The sequence below is a fragment of the Podarcis vaucheri genome (assembly GCF_965113315.1).
Source record: "Podarcis vaucheri genome assembly, chromosome: 8".
Classification (NCBI taxonomy): domain Eukaryota; kingdom Metazoa; phylum Chordata; class Lepidosauria; order Squamata; family Lacertidae; genus Podarcis; species Podarcis vaucheri.
The window spans coordinates 37,690,392-37,712,465 of NC_138766.1; positions in this window are offsets into that span (position 1 = coordinate 37,690,392).

Sequence of the window (22,074 nt, forward strand, 5' to 3'; positions counted from 1 at the left end):
CATTTCTATACATCTATTCTTCTCCCTGAACATAAGAACATTTATTTAAGATAAATCGGGGTGTGGGTGGCACTGTGGTCTAAACCACTGAGCCCAGGGCTTGCTGATTGGAAGGTCAGCAGTTCAAATCCCTGTGATGGGGTGAGCTCCTATTGCTCGGTCCCAGCTCCTGCCAACCTAGCAGTTTGTAAGCATGTCAAAGTGCAAGTAGAAAATTAGGTAACACTCCAGGGGGAAGGTAAATGGTGTTTCCCTGCGCTGCTCTGGTTTTGCCAGAAGCGGCTTAGTCATGCTGGCCACATGACCCAGAAAAACTGTCTGTGGACAAACATTGACTCCCTCGGCCAGTAAAGTGAGATGAGCGCCGCAACCCCAGAGTCATTCATGACTGGACTTAACTGTCAGGGGGCTGCCTTTACCTTTACCTTTTTTACTCTTCTCCCCAAACATAAGAACATTTATTTAAGATAAATATTGTTTAAACTATTTCAAGGCTACTATGGAACTAGTACTATGGCAAGACACAATAGTGCTATCCCTACTGAAATGAAGAGATCTTGATGGTATCTAATAAAGGGGGCTATGCAAAAAATAATAGTAATGTAACCCTCCTGCCCTGTTCACACCATTGTTTTTTACCTAAGTTTCTAATGGAACCAACAGATGATGAGGATCTCCTGCGATCCTCAAAGAGTTTCATTTATTCATTCTCTTATTTATGCCCTCACCTTTCCCTACCAATAGCAGTCAAGGCAGCAAGAGTTATGTGGCACTTCGCCCGATCTGGCCCACTCTGTGTACCGTTCATAAAATGCAAAGGCAGTATCTTGGACATGTCATTTCAAAGTGCCTGGAGTGATATCAAAGGAAAGACTTTCTCTGAGCTATTTGCTGGTCACTGGGACAGAAATGACAAAGGATTCTGTCCATTAGTTTTTCAATACAGTGTTCAATAGTAGTAGGAAATTGATGGTGTAACTGTGGCATCACATCGGGGAAACTTATGATGCGGACAATAGCACTTCCAATAAAAGGGCTTTTGATTTTCTGTGTGTCAAACTGTTTTAATATTAGGGCATTTCTAGGTCAATGAAGGGCTAATGTGGCATCATAAATCATATCTAAACAAGAGCCCTAAGCTGCCCATGCCTAAGTAGTATTTGGCTAAGGTCAGAAAAGCATTAAGGGAAATGACAAAAAGGTGGGTTGCTAAAGCAGGAAAGGAGCTGCATTTATTCCACTGCCCCCAAACCCGACATTGACATAGCTGGCTAAGAAGAGTGAATAATAGGTGAATTAGAAATTAATGATTCCTCGGCTATGTAAATGGCAATTAAAGGACACGTCATGCTGCAGGCTCTGTCCTAAAACTCTTCTCCATTTGTTTAGACTGAAATTCATAGGGCATGCTAATGCAGGGCAGAGGAATCTGCACCACAACTTTATTGAAATCACGAAACCTGGGCGTATTGCGGCATCCAGTACACTCTAAAGCTGTGTTGATTAATTTTCATTTATAATAGAATTTCCTCTATAAAATAATATGTTGTGAGTGGTTAATCCTTTTGGTATGAATAAATAATGACGGCACAAACCAACCACAAAGAAATGCATTCTACCTTCAAAATAACAGCCGTGAAACTCAATAATTTACATTGATTATTATCCTACCCATCAGTGTTACTCTAACAAAGCAACACAGTGGCTGTTTTCAGATTCTTTCCCATTTCCTGAAATATCAGGGAAGAACTGTTTTTTTCCTTTCATTGTGTCAAACTCTTCAGTTTTTAAGTCATAAAAAGCATCCTTTCACCTCCCGTACATGCAAATGCAATTAGGAAAAGATGACAAATTCAATAAGATTTAATGAGGAGCAGAAAGAATGCAGTAAAAAGCCTCCTTTGCCCTATTTTGTGCTTTTAGCTAGAAGTGATACACACACACACACACACACACACACACACACACACAAACACAGACGAGTGTCTCTCTCAGACACATATAACGGGTGGGGCAATAGATGTTTATTGAAGGCAGAGAATCCTTTGGAAATACTGTCAAATACGAAAGATCCAAAGCCCATTCTTATAAAGATGTGTTAAGCTGTGCAATATATAAGCAAAATTGCCATCGTGATCTACAATATGTGCATGTTATAGTTGGATGAGTGAAAAAAAAAATATTGTTTGGAACAAAGTAAAGTTAGACACATTTGTCATTTAAAATCTGCAAATTCCTGCAATATTCTGTGCTAGCGTGTGAAACAAATGGGCTTCTGGGAGGGAAAGCTGCATTGACAAAACCAGCAAAGAGCAATTTTCTGTCATTTAATGAAGGATGGAGTGAGGCCTTGATAAAGTACCCGCTCATTACGAGTTTGTTTTTCTGTGTGCACGCAAGTGTGTGTGAGAGAGAGGGAGGGAGGGAGAGAGAAGAGGGTGGGAAGAGAAAGAGAGAGAAAGTGCGTATCTGTTGCTGAAAAGATAACCTCACTATTTCATTCTTCCTGGGCTTGCAAACTCATTTAGGCTCATTTACACATATGGCAGTACAAGAAATAAACATAAGAGGGCTTTTCTTTTTTTTCTTTTTTCTTCCTATAGCAGTGTACACTTTTGCCTAGAAATACAGCCACAGAAAGATCTAAATAATAATAATAATAATTTATTATTTATACCCTGCCCATCTGGCTGGGCTTCCCCAGCCACTCTGGGTGGCTTCCAACAAAATATTAAAATACAGTAACACATCAAACATTAAAAGTTTCCCTAAATTTCAGCTCTGTTGGGTTGGCATTAGAGCCAACAGAGGCGCCCATTAAACATCAGTTAACATATTTCATCCCAGGGCAACAAGGTTCTAATACGTTAAACTGCAGGGATATTCCTCTTCCCATACTGCTGTGCAGATTTTGGGGGGATTTTTGTACATGTGAAGAGGAGAGCTCATGGGACAGAGGTCCTGGTCCTTAGACCAGATAGAGAGATCTTTTTATGGGTCAAGTGCTGGGCTCAGCAACTCTGCGGCTTGTTTCCTCAATGAATAATTCTCCCAGCTTGCTTCCACTGATATGAGCCAGGGAGTGTAAAGCCTGAGCCCAGGAGCCCAGGAGCCTTGGCAACTCTGTGTAAAACTCTGTGTAAAACCTTGCTCTGAGGCCCCCACCCTTTGGCAGTTGAGAGCAGTGGGGTCCAGAAGTCCTATCACGGCATTCACCTAGCGCAACTATCTCCAAAGTCTCACACAGATCTTTGCTCCTCGCCCTGCTACCCGAGATAATTTTATCAGGAGATCCCAAAAGCTGAATCTGAACCCTGTAGAACTATTGGGAAAAGTAAGCGATATTATTTCCCCACATAATGTTACTTAATTGCTGGGTATGTAACAAGCTAGCAACTCGTGTTACTGGTGGAGGACCAGAATCCAAACACCAGCCAGAGGGCAGTGGGGTTTAATCAAGTGGCACGTTCACAGTCCTTCTGCTCAAACTGCCCAGGGGGCAAGGTAATGGGCACAGGCAAGACACAGAGAAAGCCTGAAGCTGGCATAGCAATTAGGTCTGAATTGGGCCCAATGCTGTCATGTGATAGGGCTGGAGCCAGTTCAGGATCCTAGGAAAGCCCAGCCCTCCCTGCCAGGAACATCCTATTTCAGGGCTTTTTGTGGGCTGCTGCGCATTCAGTGGGCAGAACACTGACATCACTCCATGGATGCAAAAGGGGGCTGGATAGCAGCCTTAGGCCACATATCCACTATGCATTTAAAGCAGTATCATACTGCAATGAAGTGTCATGGCTTCTTCCCCCAAAGAATCCTGGAACTGTAGTTTGTTAAGGGTGCTGAAGGTTGTTAACAGACTCTAATTCACCTCACAGAACTACAGTTTCCAAAGTTGTACACATCCCTACTGGTTGTTTTTAGCAATGAACTTTTTATTTCCTTTGAGCATGATGGCACTTCCTGCACACCTAGGATTCTTCCAGTGTGCTCATTCATAGTAACTAAAATCACTTTTGCTAGGTCGTGGAAATATTCTAGGCTGCCTACAAGGAAACAATGGCTGGGAAGAGTGTAGGATATTTCAATTATGCAGAAGTTAATGCAGCAAGTACTTTTGGCTAGGCATCCAACCCTGAAGTCTAACATCCTCATGGTTTGGTTTCCTTTAATCACATATGTGGACGGCCCTGAACTTTATAGGTTGACGTCTCTTGTATGCAAAATTCATTTAGATGTACTAATGTTAGTGCTTCAGACTATTGGAGGCAGTTGTTTTGTTTTGATTATTGTGACTACTAAGTACTTGTTTGTCCTATGAATTTATACTTCTTTTGCTGTATTTTTTCTCCTCCCTCCCTCCCTCCCTCCATTTTTATCGGCTCAGAGGACTTAGATTCAAATCAGATGTGACCTTCAATATATTTTTTTATTTATCAAGCAGCTTTTTACAAATGCAGAAATAGCCACACATGGAGGAGCCAAACACTTGTCTGGATCACAGTAGGGATGCAGGAACATTTTATTTTTTCCTCCTTTGCTTCTATCCCGAGGAAAATACCTTAACTAAATCTACTGTTTCCTTTGGGAGCAAATGCCCCATTTGGCAGCAATGTGCCCCCCCCATGCAAATAACATCTTCAACAGAGGAACTTCTCTCAAAACTGCAGAGGGGGTAGGGAGGGTTAAATATCTCTTCCATATTGGTTGTGGACTTGAAAATTATCAGTCTTCCTTCAGCTGAACTCTTTGCAGATTTTAAAACCTGCAAATAATGCAGTTGACATCATGTTCAGTTCTAGATAATGCAATTCAACCAATGGTAACCTTGCACTAGCAGAACTGTGTTTCAGTTCAAGTGTTTCAGAAAGTGTGAATTGGGTAGGTTTATCTTTAAATGTAAAGAGATGCAGGTGGCACTGTGGTCTAAACCACTGAGCCTAGGGCTTGCTGATCGGAAGGTTGGCAGTTCCAATCCCCATGACTGGGTGAGCTCCCGTTGCTCAGTCCCTGCTCCTGCCAACCTAGCAGTTCGAAAGCACATCAAAGTGCAAGTATATAAATAAGTAGCGCTCTGGCGGGAAGGTAAACAGCGTTTCTGTACGCTGCTCTGGTTCGCCAGAAGCGGCTTAGTCATGCTGGCCACATGACCTGGAAAAACTGTTTGCGGACAAATGTCGGCTCCCTCAGCCTATAGAGCGAGATGAGTGCCGCAACCCCAGAGTCGTTCTCAACTGGACTTAACTGTCAGGGGTCCTTTTCCTTTTCCTTTACCTTTTTATCTTCAAATGTGAATTGAACTGAATTCTCCCACACCCCTACCTTATGTAATGGCCATTCCCATAAGTCAAGGAGACTCTGACCCATGCTGTAAGTTAGAAGATGCCAAGCTACCACTTGTTCAGAGATGTAAAATAAGTGATAGCCTATTGTTGACTGAATGCTTAACTAGCTGAGTCTTAAGCCTCAATAGGCCAGATTAATTAAAATAAACTTGCACAAAAGCCACCAACAATATTAAAAAATCAAATATTCAAAGGCTTATCTTGTGCAGATTGTCTGCAAACCTACCAATATGCATTTGGTATGCTTGAGGAATTCATCATTTACTTGTTCCAATATGAACTGACCCATGTCTCTCAGACTAATGTGAGAATCAGGATGCAGTTAGCCTCTGCATTTTGCACTTCCCCCAAATTTGCAACGTTGCCCCAGCTCAATAAAATAAATACAAATATGCATACAAAAATGTATGTTTTCATGGCAGAATGTGCTTAGAAATGAGTATTTTTCAAGAAGATAAAGTCAAATGTGTTTAAGTGTATTTCTAAATACAAATATTTGTGTGGATTTTAAACTATTTTGCAGATGTGTACAGAAACGGGGGAAAAGACTTATGAATCAACAGACATCTAAATTACATGGAGCTGAAATAGTCTACCTCCAATATCTATCTAGAGAGATCATTTCTGCTTTTGTTTTTGAGTAGTACCATAATTCATGATACAAGATTTAGGAGGGGGGTGCCATGGCACTTACAAAGCAGTTTCCATAAAATACATAATGGGCTAACATTTTAAACAAACAATTTCATATATTTTATATAGAATTATAGACAGGAGCATATTTTACCACAGACAAATGATCCTATAAATTCTCGGTGCTCACTGCACCGCATATATGCTGACTGCTTTTTTAAAAGTGACTTTTTCAATAAACTAATTTTTTAAAAGAGAGAAATATAAATTCCAGGATTTTCCTGGAGATACATACACATACACACCAGCCTCATCATAATACCGCCTACCTAAATAATAGCCGGGTCAGAATATAGTATTGGATGTCTCACAGTCCTTTGAAAAGACCAAGCTGTGTTAAGCAGCCTTCAGCAAGCTGTCACAGATGAGACCAATAAGCACATCCTGACTTAACACACATCAAGGGTTGCTAAGGATACACCGTCAAGGGACGGGGGTCAGGAGTCAAACTGACCAATATTGAGTAAATTACATTGGTTCAAATGATTCCCCCTGAGCTAGTAATGATATGGCATGCACATAGTTTTGGTCTAAAGACTAATAAATACTACCTTTGAAGGCTCAAGAGGACACAAAGCATGTAAAATTATATGGTAGGGCTAAGCCGTTGGATTATGCTATCATGTGTTTAGGTGTCTTGTTTGTGTGTGCATGTAAATGACCTAAAGCCCTCATTATTTCTCACAGTACAGCAAAGACTAAAAGAATTCAATATCTTCTTGCCTCTAATGACAAAAAAAAAGTGTACAGGAGGGACAGCAACAACACAGTGATTGGATACCTTCTAGAAGTCATTCATTTCCACAGATAAAATATTTATAATTTTGGACACCATTGTAAATGTGCGTGGTACTCAACAAAAAGCCAGATATATTTCCAGTCTTGGAGTGCTTATAGTCCTAGAACAAACAGTGTCTTAGGTCACAGATTAATCAGGAATACACATCGGCGTAAATAACTTCTACATGCCAACCGCCAATTGGGTTCTCTGTAAATTCAGGGAGTTATATCAGAGCAGAGATAGTGAATGAGATTCCCTTTAGATACTGTTGGACTTCAATGCCTCTCATCCCCAGCTAACATGGCCAGTGGACAAGGATGATGGGTGTTAGAATCCAACATCTGGAAGAGACTATGTTAGTCAGTTCTGCATGAGAGTTATGTAGTAGGAAATCCATACCTAAAACCACCAACCAACCAATCTGATGAACACCTTCCCTGTTCATGTGAATGAGATGGATTCTGCAAAGGAATTATTGGGACTGATGGACTGCACTCGTTGGAGCAATGGATAGTGGCTACAAAAGAAAAGAGATCTCCAAAGGTCAGGAGGAAAGGTAAGAAATTTAATACCAGACCAATATAGAAGAGAATTTATGGAGTGGGTCAAACAAAAATGGAATGCTGTGTGGATACACTATGCATGGTTATAATGTGATGTGTCTACAGATTATGGAGTATATTATAAATTGTTTTGCAATTTAAGTAATGTAACAATATTTTTTAATTACCAGGGGGTAGCCATGCTTTATCCAAAGCAGCAAAGGGCAATCCTAAGTATGGGAAGTAAGTGAAATTTATGCTGTCTTAAGTTAAACTGGCATAAAGTAGTGGAGCTACTGTTGGCTGAGCCCACCTAAGCCTGGGAAAAGAAGCCTTTAAAATAGAGCTTCGCTTACACCAATCTTTTTCCCGGTCATGTAATGAAGCTGAATGGAGTTAGGATGCCGCATACATTCCCCATACTTGGTCCCATCTTCCACCACTTCCCTGGAACACCCATTTTTAGGGTTTTAAAAGTAAAGGGACCCCTGACCATTAGTTCCAGTTGTGACCTACTCTGGGGTTGCGGCGTTCATCTCGCTTTATTGGCCGAGGGAGCCGGCATATAGCTTCTGGGTCATGTGACCAGCATGGCTAAGCCACTTCTGGCGAACCAGTGCAGCGCACAGAAACGCCGTTTACCTTCCCGCCGGAGCGGTACCTATTTATCTACTTGCACTTTGACCGTGCTTTCGAACTGCTAGGTTGGCAATAGCAGGGACCGAGCAACAGGAGCTCACCCCGTCACGAGGATTTGAACCGCCGACCTTCTGATTGGCATTTATTATTTATTAGTTTGTTCAGTTTCTAAACTGCCCTTTATTTGAAATGATCCCAAGTGAGATTGCAAAAAGAAAAAAAGAAAAAGCTCTACCTTAAAACAATAAAAATCATAAGCAAATTTAAAACTATAATAAAATATACTACAAAATACAGTACAGCAGACAAACAATTAACAAAGCTGCTAACACGAGTGAATCTGTTTTTGCCATAGTCCCAGGTGAGGATGTATGCTTTCAGTCAGTGCTGATGAGTTAATAACATCAGCATCAACCATACCTCCGAGGGGAAAGAGTTTCATACATGGGGTGCAACCATGGAAAAGGCCCTGTTTTGAATCATCACACCAAAGGCTTTGCTCAGCATCAGGACTGCATGTTCAACCTCCCTACAGATCTTCACGCACAGTCCAGTTTATACAGAGAGGAAGGCTCCTTCAACTATTGGAACTGCAAGTCATTTAGAAATGTATACATTAACTTTAATATATTGAATTGGGTTTGAACAGGGAAACAGTGGCCCAGTTTAGGTAATCTACCCAATTGCCAGACACAAGAACCAAAACTCACAGCATTCCTGTTTTGTCGGGATCTAGCTCCATTCAATGACTAAATTAGGCAAAAATAAAAAAGTAAAATGCTTCTAAATGTTATAGAGAAACAAAGTGTAGCATTAACCCATTGTAAAAATATAAAAATGCAGTCAAATATAGATAAAATTACAAAGATAACAATATATATATAAAGATGAGGTAGTAACACATTGACTTGTTTGTTCAGCTTAAATCCTGATTTTTGTATGACCAATAGATGTCAACAAAATTTTTCAAAGACCAGATGTGCTTTGACTAGGGTTGTGCCGTTATTTCAATCTGGGTCCCCTGAACCAGGCCAACCTGTTCTGTTCATTCAGTAGTGAGTCCCAGAACCTTCTGTGTTTGTCTTATGAATCATTCCTTTACATGAACAGACCCATGGGACGGATTATCTTAATTGTCTTCCATTTGATATGAAACATCTTCATTCTAAAGCAATTAAATTATAATTTTATTAGTAATATCAATAGAGATGGTGAGTTACAAGGAAGCTTCTGGAAGTTATTTCATTGAAAACAGAAAGGGTACTAATATGAATAAATCATAGCTACAGTTGTATGAAGAAGGTTACATTTTTATCATGGATACCATGAAAACCGCGGTTAGTTCATTCATGCTTTCACAATTGGAGAGATTGTTATTGGAACTTCACTGAGCGATCCTTATCCAAGATTTAATCCCAGAAGAGGACATTACACATGCCTGAGCTTTGCATTTCCATTAATTTATGTTTAGGGTTATTCATAGTGGCATCAGCTCTTCTAGGTCTTCCCAGACCCTTATTGCTGCCTGATATAACATAAATTGTCAACTCAACCTTCCCATTGTCAATATTGTATCCCCATACAGCTCCCATCAACTCCAGCTGATTATCATTGTTGATGGCTACGGATTATTCACTTATTTTTTCTCTTCGCTCTTCTCTTACTCTAATGGGACCTTACGATACTAGTTGACTGAAATTCCATCTTCTGCTCTGTCTACTCCTCTGCTCACTTCTCCTGTTAGCTGAACATCACAGACTACCTATTTGGCCATAGAACTTAGTTTTAAGGTTTAGTACTCCAAAGCAGTTGGCTGGGCTGGACAATGCTTTCTCCAGTCATTCCCTTGGGCTCTCCCCAACTTGGAAGTTTACCCTGCACCAAGACATTCCTTTACGAGGGAATGAGGCTCATGTTCAAAATATCCAATGCACATGGATCCATTTGATTTCTCAGATAAAATCAAGGAATCAACCACATGAATCAGCCTCCTCAATCATGTAAAAGAATAAAAATAATGTGTCATTGTGAAATAAATAAATTGCATACAGGTTCAAAAGCTAATAAGTTATAAAATTTACCTCAGGCAATGCCTCCATAATGTCCTCTGTGTTGAGGTTGGACTCCAGTCATGTTCTCTCTGAGATAGATATGAAATGAAACTCAAACATTCATGTTTCCTCCTCTTTTTAATTGGTTTTGCCAATGTCTCCATTAGGGTACGGAACCAATCACAAAAACTACCAGTTCCCTCTTCTTCTCTCACTCACTACAGCTATAAGAAGGCTAGAGTTTTGACCTCACCTTCCTTCATTTGTCTGGCCATTCTCTCACCTTTGCTTATAACCCTCAGATGCTATCAAATGAAATCATTCTTTGAGGTGCACAGTCAGCCATCAGAGACAAGCTGTTGGTGAATGGCAAGGAAATCCTATCTTGCAGCCGGCTACGATTGTGGTAGTAGAGTCAATGAACATGTGGGAAGTGAGCAGATAGTCCTTTCCAAATTGGGATAAGTATAATCATGCAGCAAATGATTTAGTCATAAGAGACCCTGCTGCAATTTACTTATACATTTCTCTCATTTAAACTTAAAAAAGAGAGCATATTTAACTTAAAAAAACACATTTTAAAAATAAAAATAAAAATTGGCATTCATTCCAAACCCCATTGAAATGGACATAACTAAAGTTTGTGAAATGTTTTTAAATACTTATTGAAAATGCCTGTTGACCCTTAACTACAGTAAAGGATTGCAAATGTAACATCAAAGTTATTACACAAGTTAATGAGGCCTTAAATTGGGATATTTTATACGATTCTGGTGGGTTTTTTTAGTAGTACAGTATACAGCCGCTAAATGTATCATCTTTGTGCACAATGACTGAACTCTTTAATTGGCCACTTAAGGGAAAAAAACCTAGCCACCCAAGAAGGTTGCATTGTCTTAGAAAAATCAACTCCTGTGTAATGGAATTGGATCACAGGAAACCCATTACTGTATTTTCCTTTGTTTAATTAGGTGAAATTATTATACCAATATACCAATATGGCAAGGTCAAGGTTTTCCCCACTGTATTGGGAGTTTTGTGTTGGGAAAGAAGTTGGTTCTGATTTTCCTCTGTTAATTTGCAAAATGCATTAGTTGAGTATATATCAACAACAACAACAATAATTCAGGTAGGTAGCCGTGTTGGTCTGACACAGTAATAAAATAAAATAAAAATGGTCCAGTAGCACCTTAGAGACCAACTAAGTTTGTTCTTGGTATGAGCTTCCATATCTGAAGAAGTGTTCATGCACACGAAAGCTCATGCCAAGAACAAACTTAGTTGGTCTCTGAGGTGCTACTGGACCATTTTTCAAAACAATAATAATTATAAACCTTCTTACAAAGGTGCTCAGGGCGACAAACACACAAATGATAAAACAATCAAAACTTATAAAAACAATTCCAAGACAGATACAGACTGGGAAAGATCCTCATTTAAAAGGTTGTCTGGAAAAGGAACATCTTCAGTATTCACCAAAAAGACAACAGAGACAGCACCTATCTATCTTTGGCAATAAATTGTTCTTGGAACATCCTTAGGTGGCTCAGAAGGAATGATGTATAGAATAAATGGCTAATCTAATGTTGGGGGGACAGAGAAGAGAACAATAAATGTATGGATGAACCTATGTGTGACTTTCTGCTCAGGTTCTGACTTGTTCTGTCATCATCAAGTAATTCTAGTGTTCAAAGAATATGTGGGAGGATTAAGTGTGGAGCGGGTGTGCATAGGGTAAGGTAAAGGTAAAGGTACCCCTGCCCGAACGGGCCAGTCTTGACAGACTCTGGGGTTTGTGCGCCCATCTCACATCTATAGGCCGGGGGCCAGCGCTGTCCGGAGACACTTCCGGGTCACGTGGCCAGCGTGACAAAGCTGCATCTGGTGAGCCAGCGCAGCACACGGAACGCCGTTTACCTTCCCGCTGGTAAGCGGTACCTATTTATCTACTTGCCCCCGGGGGTGCTTTCGAACTGCTAGGTTGGCAGGCGCTGGGACCGAGCAGCGGGAGCGCACCCCGCCGCGGGGATTCGAACCGCCGACCTTTCGATCGGCAAGCCCTAGGCGCTGAGGCTTTTACCCACAGCGCCACCCGCGTCCCTGTCCCTAACTCCCCAATGGCCCCATTTCCACTGGCTCCAACTTCCACCTTCATATGATGATCTGAAAGGGGATTTTGGCATGTTTTAGCTGACCACATTTAGAATCCTTCATCCACTCAGGAATCATGCACAATCAGGGTTCCTGCATGCAAGCTGAGATCAGCTGAGCAGTCAAATTATCCTCTTTCAGACCTTTCTGTGTGAAGATAGGGAGTAGTGCTTGTGACAATGTGGGGGGTCAGGGTTAGCAGGCACAACCCAACACCCACTCCATACTATTCCCCTACATGTTATTTGAAAGCCCAAACAGGGTTCGTGCAATCTAGTTCAGGAAGCACCTGCAAATCCATTCTGAAGTGGGTGAGAGATTCATATTAATCTCCTTTGTGCACCAATGTACTGAGGTAAAAGCTGTATGACCCCTGGTGACTGGATTCAGGTAAATGAAGTGATACTCCCAACTTCATTACCATTCCTAAAGAAATTCTCTCTGGCTTGCTGCTAACACATGAACAGCAGTGAACTAAGGGCACCAGAAGCTGATCTTGGTGGCTATAAGCCAGCCAGAGGTAAGAAGTGGATTTGCATCCCAATTCACCTGCGATCGTCTTAGGTGGCTCTTGAATGTGACAGCCTCTCTCTGAGTTCAGATACTGAAGTTCACCATTGCAAGATGAGCTGCATGTGGGAATGACATTACAGATCAAACAATACAGAGACCTTTCACGTCACCTCTCATTACCTCCGAAACATTATTAAGAGCACTTAGCAATGATTTTGTCAACCTAATTTAACAATCTGCATGTAAAAGACTTGCAACAACAACAACAAACAGCCATTACCTATCATTATCTTAAGTGAGTTTTTGTCATTTGCTATACGAATCCCTGGAAGCTGAATTGCAGATTTGTTTCATGTCAAACACCAACAAAACTTATTTAAAAGCTATATAACTTGGGTGTTGTTGTTTTTTGTTAAGAGAGCACCTGTCTTTGCTCTCTACCCTGCTCGAAATCAAAGAAGCTATTAATATCTAGTCTAGGAATAGTGATATCGTAGTTCCTTGTCATGGAGATGTCTCAGCAACCGGTAAAAACCAATACTTACCTTAAATCCACCCCCCCTTCAAAATGTGGATGTGCCTCCAATAATTTAAAAAATAGATGGTGATAAGTTGAAAATGTCAGGTAATTGGCAGACAGATAGAAAGTTAAACTGTGTCCTCAGTGAAGCAAATTAAGCAGCAGCTGCCAGCAGCGGCCCCAAGGTCATCTGAATGTCAGAATCAAGTAAAGGCCAATCATTCAGAAGGGGTTCTCTGCTGATATTTGCCCTCCCTGGTCATTTTCTGATCTCCCAGGAACTGCCCTGAACTACTGCCAACATGTGTTCATTTCTAAAAATTACACAGATTGTGATTTATTACCCATCAAGCTACAAAAATCCATTGTGAATTAAATCAGCCCTTTGTTTAAATTGGTACTCTAGAATACGTATCATATCATCATAAATGACATTGAAGTTATAATCTACAGTAGTCTGCCTCAGACACTGATAAGGCTTCACCAAGGGACGATCAATACTTACTATTCATTTTTGAAATTATCTTCACATTGATCCCTGAACAAGCGCCAGCAACACAGAGGCACAGTGGCTTTAATACAATAATTATATAAAGGTTTACAGGCTCATCCTCCCAGCCAATAAAAGCTGTCAGCTGGCAGGGACAGTTACAATCCCATAATCCATCAAAATGCTGTTCTCTGACCTATGGGCTTCTGGGCTTTTGGTAGACCTCGATAAGCATGCTTATAGAGGAGAGCGACAAACAGAGGGAAAACAAAAGCACCAGATTCATGTTACTGATTACCAAAAATAATAATCTTCTATCACACTTTTATTTATCTCAATAAAATTTGCAATGGCAAGATTTCCTTGCTTCACCACCCCCTGTTTTTGTCTTTCCTTTGGATTAAGTGTGAAGATATTGGGCATTTTATCTTATTTTTTATGTCATTCGTATACTTATTGATAAGATTTTATTATCACATTCTGTTTATTTTGTGCCTCCTCATTTTTATTCATTCACTATCCCTCTTTATCACATCAACCATAAAGTCTGTTTGACAGTAATTTGTCGCAGGATGAGCATCCAAAGGGGGGACAGTAAAAAAATTAAAGCTCTGGCTGTTCTTGTGTGTATCAGTAGTTCCCACCGCTGAAGAGGCATGCCATTGTCCATTTGAAACAGCAGCTTGTCTCGTCAGTGGTGTTGCAAAGAAAACTGCCTACAAATTGCCAGCTGAACATGCTAATGTCCTTTCTTGACACCTTCTGCCACCTCTCCCAAATAACTTTGAATTAAGCTATCGACAATGATGCAGACTACTTACAAAATTTGTATCTGGCACAAGCCCACTGACAGCAGAAGAATGTCCCAAGCAATTATCACCAACAGACAGACCATTAATATGCTGGAAATAAGGAACTGCCAGGTCATTTCAAAAGGTAATCATTGCATAACTCAGGCAAGAAACATATCCATACACTGTGGATAAGGGAATCCAAATGTTCATAGGCATATATATGTATAAATATAGTCATAAAAGACACTGACAGCAGAGTGAAAGAGGGAGAAAGAAAGAAAGAAAGTGTCTGTCAACACGAACTTTTGCAGAAGATGAATCAAAACTATTGAATGGCTCAAGGGCAAAACTACTGCTGACATTTTAGAGACTGGGTTAACTGTTCCCTTCATAGCAATTGATACAAGAATAAAAATAAAATACGTCAGCTATGATGAGTGACTTCTGGGGGAGGGGAGAAGAAACAAGGGAGATGAAGAACAAGAAAAGAAAAGATGTACAAATTAATAGGCACCTAGGCACCTTAATGTGATGCACATTTACTCACAAGAAGGCCCCCATTAAGTTCAATGGGGCTTAGCTGCAATAACAGTACAATCCTTGACTAAAAATCAAGATTTCAGATCATTAGAAAAATGAAAATCTACATTTGGGATAAATAACTTCATTACTTTTGAGAAACATATTCCTTAGGCTGTGCAAATGTGCCCCCCCCCACTGCTTCACGTTGGGTCAAGCCTCTATTCACTTCAGATAGCTTTGGGGTGTGGGGAGGCTTGCCTTGGACCCTGTATCCAAAGCAATAGTTGGGATATGTCCTGCTTTTGACTTCCATTGGGAAACCAAAATAGCCATAACTTTTTAGTTCTTAGTTTTTTTTCCATGCAGGTGCATGGAACCTGCAGACATGGTAGTCCTCCAGGAGTGGGTTAACCATGCCAAATTTTGTTTCCCCAAAAAAATATTTTCAAAAGTAAATTGGTCATAGCTTTCTAGGTGCATCAAACCTGCTGGAATTGTACCCACTCTCCCCCAAAAGAGGGGATTAACATGGGCAACAGCTTAGCAGCACCTGTATGATAGGCATAACTTTTCCTCTTGCCCACTTGTAGCACTATAGAGAGTTTGGGGACACTTCAGAGCAGGTTTGGGGCTACAGGGCTATAAGAAGATGTCTCATTGCACAAACAGAAGTCCAGTTGGAGAGCACTGGGTGTTGCCATATGATGGGAAGTTTCACATACCAGTATATAGCGCAGAGAAAATGTCAGCTTTGTTTTCATAGAATCATAGAATCATAGAGTTGGAAGAGACCACAAGGGCCATCGAGTCCAACCCCCTGCCAAGCAGGAAACACCATCAGAGCACTCTTGTCATATGGTTGTCAAGCCTCTGCTTAAAGACCTCCAAAGAAGGAGACTCCACCACACTTTTGTTGTCAGTCACAGGAGAGCTTTTTTTGCCATAGAGATTGATATCCAGGAAACATCACACATGAACTTTAGTTGGTTTCAGCCGTAGACCAATAACAGTCTTAGTGATGGTGACTCTCTTGTTTTCGTCTTTCCACAATCTCAGCTGTCTCAGAATTCTTGATTGTAAGTTGGTTTCCCTTCAGATCCTAGATCCTTCATTGGTTAAGAGAGACCATTTGGAGGGCTACTAGTATAACATCCCTGTAAATAGACAACCTTATTATTTTTTTCCATATGCAGAGACAGTTTGATGAGGAGACATTTTCTCAAAAGTGTTACCCTACATGAATTCTGAAGTGTTTGAACCGTGGAATCAGATGCCAATTGATTAATATACATTTTTATTTGTTTTTACATATATTTTCCAAACAGAACATATCATCTCATCTCATCTCTATACAACATTTTGACTATTCTAGCCTGAGACTTTCATCAGCCACGTATAATGATTTTCCTACCTCATATCTTAATCTTACCTTTGTCATCCTTACTATTACTTTTAATAATCCATAACTTAAAATCCATTCTCATAAATCTTTTTTTCCTCATATACTTCTTCTTACAAAACTTCTTGTAGTCCTACAAGCGTAGTCAGTTGATTACAATTGTCTTTCAAATAAATCACATATTTACTCCAATCTTTCAAGAATTTCTGGTCCTGCTGGTTTTGAATTCTCCCTGTCATCTTCTCCAATTCTGCATAGTCTATTAATTTCATCTGCCATTCCTCCTTCGTCGGTAGTTCTTCCTGCTTCCATTTCTGTGCCAATAATACTCTTGCTGCAGTTGTCGCATATAAAAACAGCTTTTTATCTTGTCTATTAATGTCAGTACCTCAGATGCCAATTGAAAGTCTTCTCAGTTATGGTTTGCAGGCAAGTTGTGCAGTGCTCTTCTCTTTGTTCGCATTCTGAAAACACACAGAGACTGTGTGGCTAGCTCACTATATAGTTGCTCTCTAGATAGCTCTGTATCTGTGTAGAGTCAGGGGTCCCCCATTGCTGTTCTAATTGTGTTTAAGACACTCAGTAAAGTTCTTGATTAGTTTCCAACTGATGTGTCATCTTCAGTAACAAGGGGGAAGCAGCTACCGTAGATATGTGTAACTTTAATGAGCAAGTGGCTAGATGGGAATATAACTCCAGCATCTGTCAAAACTCTGGTTAACTTTCCCATTATTTACATGTCCATTGTACATGGGACCCTTCCTCTTTTATAAATGTTTCCTTATATTTGGTTCCAACCCCTCAAACTTAAGTAGAGAAAAATAGCATAAGAAGTGACTCTTGAGCAGCCTTCCTTAGACAACGGACACAAGAAGTCCCTGTGAACTTAGAGGTTTAACAAATTAATATGCAATTTTAAGCTTCTATTCATGGCCATAAAAATACCCTGATTCTTCACCTTGCCAACAAGGTCTTCCATTTTTGTAGCAATTCAGCAAATCATAGCAGTAAGGGAAGTTCTGTTCATTCAATCATTCCATCTCCCTGCTGGTTGAAGGAATGTTCCCTACAGTGTCTGTAGGCAATAACGTGCCTAAAAAAGGGGGCAAATTATTAAATCAGCCTTGGGATTTGTCATCTGGTTATGCTGAAAAGACTGGAGCAATTTGCCAACATAAAGCTGGGATCACAGAGTGCACTGTCGACAGCTAGTATTGTAATGATAATGAACCTATCTCAACAGGACTGGCACAGACACATAAAGTGGTTTTCTGAATGTGATATTAACAACAGACACCCAAAACAAAATTGAAATATTCTTCCTATACTGTTAAGGAATTTGTATAGATGGATCTTTCGAGAAAAATAGATATATGCTTGAAGTTTCAATTGATATAAAAAGTATTTCTATACTTTGTGGGTAGATAATTGTTTATCCCATGTCTTCACTTTATCCGCTGAAGTGGACAGTGTTTTTTCTCCCCCCCCCCTTTATTAGGAATGCTATTGTATTTAAAATAATTGGTATTAATTATTGAAAGCTGCCCTGAGTAATGTAAAAAGCACTAGAAGGACAAGGTATAGATCCTTTCTATCAACAAGTAAATAAAAAAACAACAACAGTGCAGTGCTCCACGTATCTACTGAGAAGTGAGTCCCATTATGTTCAATGTGGCTTACTCCCAAGTAAGTATGTACAGGATTGCAGCTTTAGTCATGCTGGTGTTTTTTTAATGCTTTTTGGCAAAATTTCTTTAACAGATATACATATTCAAAGATGAATAATAGCATTATTGTTAAAATTATTAAAATTTCATAGTTGCATTTGTTGTTAATTGAACCATTAAATGTTTTTATTAACCCTCTAGAATATCAATAGATGCTACAGGGGGTGTCCAATGCCCCCATCTGACTTGTTCTGGGATTAGTTTTGACTGACATGGCTCAATGTTATGGACAAGATGCTTGCAGACATGCAGTCAACCCTTTGCTTCTTGGATTCCTTCCCCTCATGGCTGATAAAAGCTACTTAGGTGGAGGGGTTGAAAGGGTGTTCTAAGGTATGGGGAAATCAGCACTTGGGGTGGAGGAGAAAGCTGGATCTATACTTTCTGCACTTTCCTAAACAATATGCGAACTGAAACACAACCACCCTTTGAAATTCACAGTTCTCTGAATTCTCCAACCAAGCAAAGCATATAAAAATTCATATAATAGACATTAGTGAAAATAATGTGCAAAAATGTATTAGAGAAAATTGTTTGCAAAAATGTTTCTATTAGTCAAAAACGCATATAAAATGTGTTTATTATGAGAATTTGCACTAAAATAATGATGGATTTTCAGAAGATATTTTTCACTAATATTCCCATTTTGGAGAAGGTTTTGAAGGTTTTGAAGAGCAGTTGTGGCACAACCACAGGAATTCTTGGAGAACACCAGTTATTTTGACCCATTCCAATCTGAGTTCAGGTCTGGTTTGGGGACTAAAGTGGCCAATTCCATTTTTATTTTTTTGTTTGTTAATGTTGTGAGTGAATACTGATTGCCTTCACTGGCTCAATACCAATTATATTCACTGAATTGATGTGCATCTTGTGCCTGGGATGAAAATGAGGACAGTGGCAGTTTCTGATTCTTTTTCTGATAGAATTCTCTGACATCCCTCAGTAGCACCCATTCTTTGGAATACACACCTCCTATAAATTAGGATGCTGCCAACCTTTTGTTATTTAAGGCATACCCTTAAGACTTTAAAAAAAAATATCAACAAGACTTTCTCAGGGTAGTATTGCTGGATATTGCTCCTGTTGGTTTTACAAATGGATTTAATGTATTTTTCTATTGTTTGAACTTCACATTTTTTATTTATTCCTTTTTTTGTACACTGCTGTACAAATATTTTAAAATGTTGGGTGGTTTATAAATTCTTGAAATGAATGGATGAATTCCACTCTACATATCATTTTACCAGGTTATAGTTGGTACAAGGTAGAATTATCCTTTTAACAGGAACATACTAGGTTCACAGATAGGAGTATGGAGGCTATATCTCGGCTTGTTTTTGTTTTTTTGTTTTAAGAGAGCCCTTTATCAGTTGACAGATTCCTTGGTTTCTTATACCCTTTGCCATCTCTCTTTCCTTCTTCCTTTCTTTCTACCATCTTGGCGTGTCAAAACAAAAGCAACAATCCACTAATTGTTAGTGATTCAAGTAAACATTCTACTGGGAAGAATTTGCTTTATAATTGTTCTTTTGTTATCTGTTTGAAAACCCTGCCAAAACGCACGAGAAGGGGGAATTGGAGGGGGGAAGTTACTCAATGGAAGGCTGGTTACATTATTTACTTCACCGATCAGCCATTGGGTGTGTGTCTACAAAGGTGCATCTGATTATTTTGGTGTACAGTGAGTTCAATAATAACTGGCAGCTGAACATGGACCTTAGGACGGGGACCCAGTCCACATGTTCTTGTTCACAGCAGCTGGTTCTGCATCAGCATCTGCTTGCATTTATCCATTTATCGTGAGGTTGGCCTGATCCATTTTGAGAACACAAGCAAAACAGAGTGTGCTGATGGACATGCTAACCTATTTTTTTAGTTATGAACAGCCACATAGAGGAAAGGCACCTCAATGGCATAGCATATGCATTGTGTGGAAAAGATCCTGGATTCTTCCCCAGCATCTGTAGGTCAGGGTGGGAAAGACTCCTCTCTAAATCAGGAGCCTGTAGACCAGGGGTGTCAGACCTGTGGCACTCATCATGCTGCTGGACTACAGTTCCCATCATGTTTGACCATTGGCTGTGCTGGCAAGAGCTGTGAAGAGCTGGAGTCCAAAAACATTTGGTGTCATGGATTGGCTGGATTCAGAGGAATGGTGGGAGGCACGAGTTGGGCAACCCCCAAGAGAAGAAGGCTGAAAGCCGAGGACTTGGTCGTGTGACAACATTGGGTGGTCAGAGGAAGAAGAGGGAGAACATTGGGAGGAAGAGGTGTCGGAAGCTGAAGGGCTAACAGGGTTTAGTGAGCAGGGAGAATCTGTGGCAGAGAGGTGTCTAGAAGCAGAAGCAGGAGAGGAGGGCTACCAAAAGGCAGAGTCAGGCTGGTGAATAAGCCACGGGGGTCTCCCCCTCCTGCAGCAGCAAGCTCCCCTTCCCACTGATCTCCCAGGACTAGGAGAGATATGAAGTGGGAAGAGGAAAGGCAGGCATGCAGTTAGAGTCTCAGACTGCTTGGATAGCACCTGGGAGAGCAGGAGACTTAGGCAGTTGTAGAAAGGCAGAGACTATCTGTCTCCACAACTGCCTCACAGGGGCAAAACCTACTGGGAAGAGCTGCTGCGCTCACTAGGCCAAGCACCCCTGAGCAGACCTTGTTTCTTCTAATAAAGAGTTAGCTTCCCTTACTGTGTGTGATTTATTGCTGGCTTGCCCCTGACATTTGAAGGGCCAAAGTTTCCCCATTCCTGCTCTAAACTAGATAGACCAGTAGCAATAAGCAATGTGGTGCCCTGGATACATACTGCCAATCATTATGGACATCATCTGTCTCAGGCTTCTATCTTCCTATGAATCTACTCATTTCTAGTCTAAGCAAGACCTTTCCATGCTCTTGTTTAGTTCTTTAATACTACGTTAGAAGGGATAGAACATGAACCTCACAAGAAATCTACGACACTATTGACATTATCTCCATTGCCCTGAAAGCGTCCATATACAGATGTGCTGTTAGTGAAGTCAGTTAACAGTAAACTGTCAAATCCAATCAAATAGATGAATGGCGTTGCCCTATGGATGTTGACTCAGAAGTGTAATTATGTTCCACAAAGCTTACTCTCAAGTAAGTGTGCATAGGATTACAGCCTTACACCTCGTACTTATCTCAGAGTAATCCCTGTTGAGCACAATGGTACTTCAGATCAGGCATGCGTAGGATTGCACAGCTAGCCATCTATTCCATTTGCAATCAAGGAAGTACAAGCGCCCACCCACATGTGTCTAAAAGTACCAACAATGGGAAGGGCACCGTTCCAGGAGCTGCATTATTAAGTACCTGTCCAGATGGACATCTCCCTCATTGAGTTTATGTATCTCCCGCAAAGAAGTTCTCTAATGTGTGCTTCAAGGGTCTCATTATATTACATCAGATAATATCTCATATTAATGCTAAATGACAGCCACATAATGATGCATATGAAATACTAAAGATACTTGAGAAGCCTTATCACGGTTTTTTATTTAATTGCTTTCGACTTATAACAATAGGGATGTACTGGGCTGTGGAAGAACAGCACAAGCCCAAACAACAGACGATGTATCTATTATCTCACTTCCATGAAGGTCATCGACCTATGACAGTTGGAGTAGCAGAAACATTAGAAATCATGTGCAATTTAATCTTTACACAAATAAAGGAAAAGTATCACAATGCTTGAATAATGAAGAGTCTCTCGCAGAAAAAAGAAAAGTCTGTCCCTGAGGATATTCTTCATTTTCTTTCCTGAGCCATTCACACTATGAGATTCACTCACTCTGCTGACACACGTATTAATAGTATTTTGGCTGGGAGAGTGTAGATGTTCTAAAGTGATTGCAAAGTGCAGCTGTGACTCAGTTCTCCTTTCATTCATTCA